We start from the raw sequence: 6,915 nt of genomic DNA on the forward strand, positions 1-6,915 counted from the left end.
CCCCACAACTTTCACCCTCAGAAACCTTACAAAGGACAGGAAACCCTGGGGCGGGGGGGGAGGGGGGCGCGCGTGGCCCCAGAAACGTTAAAAAGGGCGGGAAGCCGTGAGGGGCCGCGTGCCCGCCCTCGGTCTCGCCTCAGGATCGGCGAACAGGTGGGGATGTGCCGGCGAAGCCTTGCAGGTGTCTTGTCTGCTCGCCCAGTTGTGTTTGGCAAGTTCGTTTTTAGCGATGGCTTTCTGCGTGGTTTTCTTTCTGTCTGTTTTTGCTTTTTTGTTGGTTTTTTTGTTGTTTGTTTTGGGTTGGTTTTTTTTTATTTTATTGTTTTTCTGGTTTTTTTGCTCCAAAAGCCCCCTCAGAGCCTTGTGGGCAGCCTCAAGGGAAAACCGGGTCCGTCTCCTGACAGGGCTGTCAAGGTGAACCAGCCCTTCCATGGGGTGCCTCCCTCAGCCCCCAAACCAGAATAAAACACCCTCAGAATGTCCCATTAAACACACAGAACAGGCTTTTCAGTGTTCCTAGAGCATTTAAGGAGAATCTTTTCTGATGTTCCTCAAATGCTAGAAGCGTTCCTCAAGCGGTAGAAGGCAGATCAGCATGAAAAGTGGTTTAAAAACAGGCTGGAATCACTAGGTTCTCAGTCTAAATAAGTTTGGGGGAAATAGACAGAGACTGACAAGAAAGACTTGCACTGCCTAGGCAAGGTCCACTAGAAAAATTGTGGATGCGTTTCTTTGTTGTAGATAATTGCTGAAATGGAGCAAAGAAATATCACAACAGCATTGGCATGAAACTTACAAAAGAAAAGGATTGATTTCTACAATGTGTGCAGGTGTGTATTCTGAGGGGTTTATTAATAAAGTGAGTTATATTTATAAAGCCTGAGTTTTATTTATAAAGTCTGAAGAAACAGGGAAGAGCAGAAACTGACAATTGACTTTAACATAACATCTCCAACACTGAATGCTATTTTATGCAGTGTTTGCTTTCCAAAGTAATTTAACCAATACATTTTAAAATATGCTATCTATTATCCATCTCCTGCACATTTAATGAGTGCTATATAGTTAGAAGTCTGGAGGATTCTATGGAATTTCTTATACATGGCTTACAAATCTTCTTACTTAAACCACAATTGTTCCTCTTTTCAGTCTGAACTTAGAGCAGTCTGTGGAAGTCTATTGGCAGTGCTGCCTCATTGCAGTCTCACAGTATCTCATCTTTAATAAAAGACTGAGAATTGTTTTGCTTGTCCCATTTTTCTCTGATCGTGCTACAAGCACATCCCTTTTTCTTCCATCTGTCTTCTTTTCATGAATTTAAAAATCTTGTTCTTGCTTTTGATTACTTCTCAAATATCTCTGCTAGTATTTGACCCATTATATTCTGCATTTGTGAATTTTGATTAATTAACTTTACTTTTTAGAGGAATAGTTTTATTCATGATTGGAATAGTTTTATTCATGATTATTGCCAGCTAGATGTCATTTCCCAACCGAAGCATTCCCCAGCACCTGTTAGATTTCCCAGATAGTGATAAAAGTAATATCTCAATATATAAAATTCATACTCATTTCTAGTAGCTAAGGTTTTAATGAGAGGTGGAGCAGATTATTTTACCCCAAGAAGTTGCTCTAATTCCAAATAAACTTATACTGATATTATTTAATGCTGTCTCTTCACTTTTGCACTGAGCTCCTGCTCCAGATCCAAAAGACCAAACTGACATTATTTTTCCTGGAATTTTCATTGATTCGTTTCTGGGGTTTTTTTTAATTCAATAAAAAGAATGTGACTTTATTCTAATTCTTTCATTTTGAAAGCAGTGCAGTGAGTTGGGCAGGACACAAAGTTTACGGAGCTGTGCTGTTGCTGATTAAAAGGAGGATGATTTCTCTTTCTTTTCAGTGAACAACAGAGGGGAGTACTGAAACATTTGGGAAGAGGAAGCCCTTTCCTGATAAATGGATGTTGACTGCATGCTGTAAAACAGCATTGGACTTTACTGGAAAGGTAATCGATGTCCCGGTTTCCATCTTACCAAAGTTCTGCAATCTCATCAGAAACACAGGAATAAATCTTTAGCTTCCTTCCCCTTAACCCCCGTCACCAAAGCTTTCTGGATGCAAGGTGTTAGCCTTTGCATCAGTTTACTGATCCTTTAATGTAGGATCTAACTTGCTTCAAGGGCACTGTAAATACAATATTGCAAAAGTGCTGCCATATCAATATTCATTTATTTTTATCGATTAGTTGCCACTTGTAAATTCTGGGTACTGAATTAATGGATGCTGAATAACTACTTTGATTAACGAAGCTAAAATTGGCTTTAACATCCTACACTCACTACAGAATTTTTTTTATTACAAAGCTAATTATTTCTTTTTTTACAATCTGCAATTACTTTCATAATTCGGCTTATCCTCGGCTCCTCACTGGAAGCCCCAGAGTAACAAAATAGAAGCTATTTATAAATGTTCATTATTTAAAGCATTCCACAAGAACATCCTTATGCTAAGTCCCTATTAAAACACTGGAATTAGTAGGTGAATTTGACCAAATTAATGCCTTTCAGAAGGTGAAATTTTAGAAGATGAATTTCAGATGCTGTTTTTTTGTGACTGTTTTGGCACATTCTGTATGTGTCTTATTCATTCACATAATCATTAGTTTTTGGAGGAGATACAGAAGAAGTGAGGTGGTTACATTCATGAATATTTGTTCTGACACATGGTCCGAGTGTCACAGTGGTGTTGTCTTTCCTGTCTCCTTTTCTGCACAAAAAGTTCCATCACGATTTATTTGACATTTGATTTCTATCCAACTGTATCTTTTGTAAAAGATACATTTTCCTTCCTCCTCGGTAAATATAATGTGGGCCCATTTTTTGCTTTTCTGAGCCTTCCCTACACACAAAAACCCTGGTGGAGGTGAACACTGCTAGCCTTCCACAGATGGCCTCAGCACCAACATTCTGAGAGTCACTGGGAATGTGTGTAAGCAACTCATCACAGAGGGAAAATAAGGCTCCCAGATCTGTATGGCAAACGACTTTGTTAGAGCTGCTCTGAAAATGTGACACACAGCGGTGACTTGACAGTGTTGAGGAATGCAATCAGTGCCAGGTGCCCAGGGGAGACACAGCAGGAGATGAGGACTCCAGGCTGTCAAGCACTCCGATTTTGGGGGTATAAAAACCCAGGGATTCCTTGGTTTGGGGTCCCTCATTTCAGGCACCAAACTCGAGCTGTTATTTTTCTTATTGCTCCATGAATAAATTGTTTTTAGGGTCATGATGTCTGAGACTCTGCTATGGGCTGTCCTGGGGTCAAGCCAATGAGGAGAGCCGGTCTGAGTATGGAGTGCAGAGGTGTGACTCCAAGATGTCCAGACAGGCAAGTTTCCTTAACAGCTGCAGTTGTAAGCGCTCAAGGTTTTAATTTTTATTTGAGAAATAGCCCTGGTAAGGTATCTTTATCCATTGCAGTATTTGTTCATGTCCTAGACCCTTTTGACTAGCCTGAATTTAATCATATTACAAAAATGCAGGGAATCATTTTGAGAGAGAATCCAGGAGCTTGAAGGTGTGTTAATTTATGGGGTGTGTTGGGCTGAAGTTCTGTAGGGTTTGTGATAAGGCATTATGATGAGAGATTCTTTTACACAAAGAAATAAAGCCATCACACCTAATCTTGATGGGTTTATTTAGATAGGAATCTATAGAAGACATCAAAGGGTATGACTTGTATGTGTATTTATAGTTCGGGTGACTTTTCTCCTTGAAGTTTTTGCCTTGCATTAGTCACAGAAAGGAAGGTTTGGACAGACAAGCACCAGTGATGGAGTTAATCCGATGTATTGAACTGTCAGCCATTAGGTGAGCTAACAATCACTGGGCAATTGTAGGTCAATGAGCTAGATCAAGAGGGCACTTGTAAAATTTGTTAATTTTATTTCCCATTTGTGGAAGCTAATGCAGTTCAGACGGGGAACCGTAACTCCCTCACCTGCAGCAATGGAGCAGCTCCATCTCCAGAGCGAGGGATGCAGGGTATCAGTGAAAAATGCAGTGGGACTAACTGTGTTTAACATAGGGTTAGAAAATTCAATAAAGAAAAGCAGCGAGGCTGCAAACACATGAACTGGCATTCTCTCAAGATTTTAACCCTACATTGTCTTGACAAAATGTAATTGACCTGACACGGAATTTCCACCCTTGCCTTTAGACCGGCTCAGAAATCGGCCTAAAGCTGCACCGAGAGCGGGGGATTGGGCGGGAGGGGGCGACTTCAACTTCTCCTCAGCGCGTCTGCAGCACGGGCTTCCTAAATTGGTTTCGGAGGAGCGGGAAAAAAATACTAAATCATCCTTTATTTATGACAGGGATTAAGAATCCCACAAGGGAGGGCGCGGCGGCCCTCGTGTGGGAGGGGGGCACGGCAGGTGCCGTGAGGGGCGGGCCCGCGGGTCGCTGAGGGCGGGAGCGGCCCGAGAGGGCGGGAGCGGCCCGAGAGGGCGGGAGCGGCCCGAGAGGGCGGGAGCGGCCCGAGAGGGCGGGAGCGGCCCGAGAGGGCGGGAGCGGCCCGAGAGGGCGGGAGCGGCCCGAGAGGGCGGGAGCGGCCCGAGAGGGCGGGAGCGGCCCGAGAGGGCGGGAGCGGCCCGAGAGGGCGGGAGCGGCCCGAGAGGGCGGGAGCGGCCCGAGAGGGCGGGAGCGGCCCGAGAGGGCGGGAGCGGCCCGAGAGGGCGGGAGCGGCCCGAGAGCCTCGGAGGAGGGCGGGCGATGCGGGAGGAGGCGCGGCGGAGCCCCCGCCCGCCCCTCGCCGGCGAGCGCGGCTCCTCCTCCGGGAGGGCGCGGCGAGGCTGCCGGGCGGTGCTGCACCCCCGGCGGCAGCCCCGCCGCACCTCCGCGCCCGGGGCGACTCCGCGCCCGCCGGGTGCCGGCGCCTCTCCCGGAGGAGCCTCTGCTGAGGGCACGGCCGGCAGCGGGCTCTGGGGCACGGCGGGGGGACATGTCGGCGGAGCGCGCCTGGAGGTAAGCAGCGGGGCGGGCGGTGCCCGCGGGCCCGGCGCGGCCGAGCCGCACAACTCGGCGCTCGCCGGCCCCCTGATCCCGGCCAAGTTGTGCCCGAGCCGGCCGCAGGCTCCCGCTCCGCTGCGGGCACCGCCCGGGCCGGGAGCGCGGCGGGACGGGGCGGGTGCCCGGCGCTGGGGCTCCCGCTGCCGAGGCGGCGTTTGCGGGGTTGTTCGCTGGTGTTTCTTGGGCTTTGGGTTTGTTTTTCTTCTTTCCCAGCGCACTCGGCATCTGCCTGGCGCGGTCCCCGCACCAGCCCTTCAGTGGCTGGGCTTTTCCCTTTCGCTCTCCTCGCGGCGTTCTGCGCGACGCTGTTGCCCTCTAGTGTTTGTGAGAATTGGTTATGGCTCTGCTGGGGAGCAAAATTTGTCAGCCTAGTGCGGTAATTATTCATAACTTCAGGTGGTTAGAGCTGCTTGGATTCCCCAAACCCCATCAGAAATGGATGTGTGTTGCTGCTCGGTTCAGCTGTCATGTGCAGCCCTCGGGCAATGGCAGAAAACTTTTCTGTTATTCAATTCACTACCTGGTGTGCTGGATAATTGCTTCAGGGTTGGGTGTGGTGGGGTTTTCTCTTCCTAAGAAAATGGTAAGTGAAAGAAACGGGGTTTCTCTCGCTGTCAGCATCCCAGTCAGTTCTCTCTGAAGGAATGGTGCTGAACTCTGCCTTATTAACTCTTTATTCTTGGCAGCTGTGGGAGAAAAGGGAAGTCATGGTATGGGCATGGACCAGACAGTGTGCTGGACATTTATCTCAGAGACCTCGAGCAAATCATTTACTGTTTAGGTAGTGAAGTTTCTGCAATTGCTGAAAAATTATGGGGTTTATCTCAGAAAAATGGTGTGATGTCAAGAGCTTAAAGCTCTTCCTGTAGAAAATATTGTGTGAAGGTAAAGAATGATATGAAGACTGAACCAATCTTCTGTGTTCTGTTGAAGTCTTCAAAGCCTTCTTTTAAACTATTTTTAATCATTGTACGTTTAATGATTATAAGTATTTTTTCTTGACAAACTGTCATGCATGATTCTCTATCCTGGATCTCTATCACTAGAGACTTTTAAAAGGTGTCTCTAGTGCTGCATTAGGCAATGCAGCATGGAGCTAAGGATGTCACAGGTACAGTAGAAACTGTCTGTCAGTAGAAGCTGTCACAATCTCCATAGGTCCCACAGTGTGTCATGTGAGGAGCATCCCAAGGATGGCGCTGTCAGGGGGTGCACTGTGAGTTATTTTAGCTGTAGTACAGCACTAGAGTATCCAGCAAGTACTGTGGCTCAGGGGAAAATGCTGCTGTCCCTCGAGGAAAGCAACTGTATCTTGTCAAGGCTTTGAGACTGTTGATACTGTAGAATGCATGTTCTCTTTGAATTTTTTGTTTTCTTCTTCCTGCGTTCTTTTGAACTCCTGCCATACAAACCAGTCCTTAAGCAAGTGAAAATTACATGAGCCTCAAGCTGATACAAGGGAGCGTGCATTTAAAACTTGTGCCTTGCTCTGTTCCGTCCTGCTTCCTGACTGTCTCCAGCAGGGAGTGTGCCAAGTCTGGCTGTGTCCTGCTGCCTCAGAGAATTCCTCATTCCTCACGGAGGGATCTCACATCTGTCTTGGCAGTTCCAGCCACTCCTCCCTGCAGCTGCACGCTGTAGCCCCACGGGGGTACCTGCAATTAGGAGCTGAGGATACAATGACAGGGCTTTTCTTGAAGCAGACACGGGTTTCTGGGCTGGCTCCAGATTTTCCTCTCTATGGAATGGCATCAGGAACCGTGTCCTTGCTGCAAGTGTTTCTTGGGTTGCAACCCTTGTGTAATACCCAGTTCAAACAGCTCTGTCTCATCGGCCC

The 6,915-nt window shown here is 47.3% G+C and overlaps 1 long non-coding RNA gene across 2 annotated transcripts; it reads left to right on the top strand.

Moving 5' to 3' along the window:
* Positions 1–29: 29 nt before the first annotated feature.
* Positions 30–3,945, top strand: LOC148184233 (uncharacterized). 2 transcript variants are annotated; one of them, XR_015772771.1, is made up of 4 exons: positions 30–156; positions 745–833; positions 1,910–2,014; positions 3,290–3,945. It is a non-coding gene; the product is annotated as an uncharacterized LOC148184233 (long non-coding RNA). The 2 variants fall into 2 exon arrangements; XR_015772770.1 differs by having other exon boundaries at positions 131–214.
* Positions 3,946–6,915: the final 2,970 nt, after the last annotated feature.

This window comes from Pseudopodoces humilis, chromosome 6 (assembly GCF_049639895.1).
Source record: "Pseudopodoces humilis isolate 2021_Gansu_Grassland_sample_001 chromosome 6, ASM4963989v1, whole genome shotgun sequence".
Taxonomy (NCBI): Eukaryota; Metazoa; Chordata; class Aves; order Passeriformes; family Paridae; genus Pseudopodoces; species Pseudopodoces humilis.